We start from the raw sequence: 1611 nt of genomic DNA on the forward strand, positions 1-1611 counted from the left end.
GCTTTATTCATAACTTATTACTATACACACACACACACATATATGTTCTCATTAAAATAGATTACCCAATTGTCTCCTATCACTGAGCTCATGAATCACACCAAGGGCAGAAAACTAACAGGTATCAAAACCTGGCTTGAGCAACTACAACTCCTTCTCTACCTCCTCAAACTCTGGGCCAGAAGATCTGTGCTAGGATGCTGGATCTCCACGGTCCTCTCCAACTATCAGACAAGACAAAACGCTGCTTTTATTATTTTTCAGTTCCATGAAGAAAATGCAAGTTGACATTTTCCCATTTCCAAGACATGTACCAACAACATGTAACATCCCCTTATTTCTCAGCTCTGTTCTCATTTCAGAGATCACTGTACAACACCAGTTTTATAGTGATAAACACAATTTCAATATTGGGTGTCTCCTGTTTTGGTTTCACTCACATTGCTTCCTTGGAGCTACTCAACAAATAGTCAAATGACCTTCCCGGGACTATGAAAATATGGAATGCTTTCTGAATTTGTGTGCCACCCCTAGGCAGCAGCCATGCTTATCTGCTCTGTATTGATCTAATTTTAAAATACGTGCTGCTGAAACAAGGACAAAGCCCTGTTTGATACATGGCTACTCATGAGTCATGGATGAGGCTTAGCTCTATTAACTCCAACTCACTTACTTTAGATTCCAAGAATTGTATTGAATGGCTTCCTGTGAGGTAGAATTTTAAAATATATTTAAAACTTGTGAAGAGTTGCAATTAGACGAGGAGATTTTCATTATTATAGACACACATTCCTTGAGGGGCCAGCTACAAGGTAGCTCTCACTACTCGTTGGAAAGATAACATGGAACCTTCTGCTATCTAACCGAAGCTGCTGCACAGGATGTACAAAAGCCTCAAGGTACAAATCTGATAGCAAAAGGGAAAGGGAACTCTGATCTCTTCCTGCAATATTATTTGAACATCCCTCACTATTGAGAACAAGCCCTACCAATATTGGTTAAAGAAAAGACAAACATGGCTCTCAAAGGATAACATACCATGAAGTCCTAAGCTAAGTCTAGCTAAGAGGTGGGCTCAAAATAAGTGCTTCATTGTAGGGCAAGCATCAACTTGCTCGATATTCGTGTAGGTAAATCTAGGAGGCCTACCTGCCAGAGCAGGGTGCTGGGAACAATGACTGAGCATAAATACATAAACTAATACACACTGTAGCTTTGAACTCTATGTATGAATCACCACCAAAACTGAGGGTTCTGAATCAGTGAAGGCATCCTGGTGGCAAAGGTCAATCGTTACCAGATTGCAGGACAGGTTACAATGGCAACAATATGGCCAGTGAGTCCTGGAGATGACAGAACGATTAGAATGGCCCTTTTCTCCCTTCTTCTGACTTGTGAAGAAAGTTCGCCTTCCTTGGACTTAAGAAACCCTTTAGCTTCTTGGAAAATTCAAAGATGGAAGACACAGGGGATAGCTCCGCGGGACAATACAAGATTTTCTGCTAAATTGGTCATTTCAAGACCCAACAAGTAATTAGAAAACTCTGGCCAGGCAAGGTGGCTAACACTTTGAGAGGCCGAGCCAGGAAGATGACTTGAGCTCAGGAGTTC

At 41.3% G+C, this 1611-nt stretch overlaps 1 non-coding gene across 1 annotated transcript; it reads right to left on the bottom strand.

The window, feature by feature from the left end:
* Positions 1 to 493: 493 nt before the first annotated feature.
* Positions 494 to 600, bottom strand: LOC112633853. The gene has a single exon (XR_003121618.1). It is a non-coding gene; the product is annotated as a U6 spliceosomal RNA (small nuclear RNA).
* Positions 601 to 1611: the final 1011 nt, after the last annotated feature.

This window comes from Theropithecus gelada, chromosome 10, assembly GCF_003255815.1.
Source record: "Theropithecus gelada isolate Dixy chromosome 10, Tgel_1.0, whole genome shotgun sequence".
NCBI classification, from domain to species: Eukaryota; Metazoa; Chordata; class Mammalia; order Primates; family Cercopithecidae; genus Theropithecus; species Theropithecus gelada.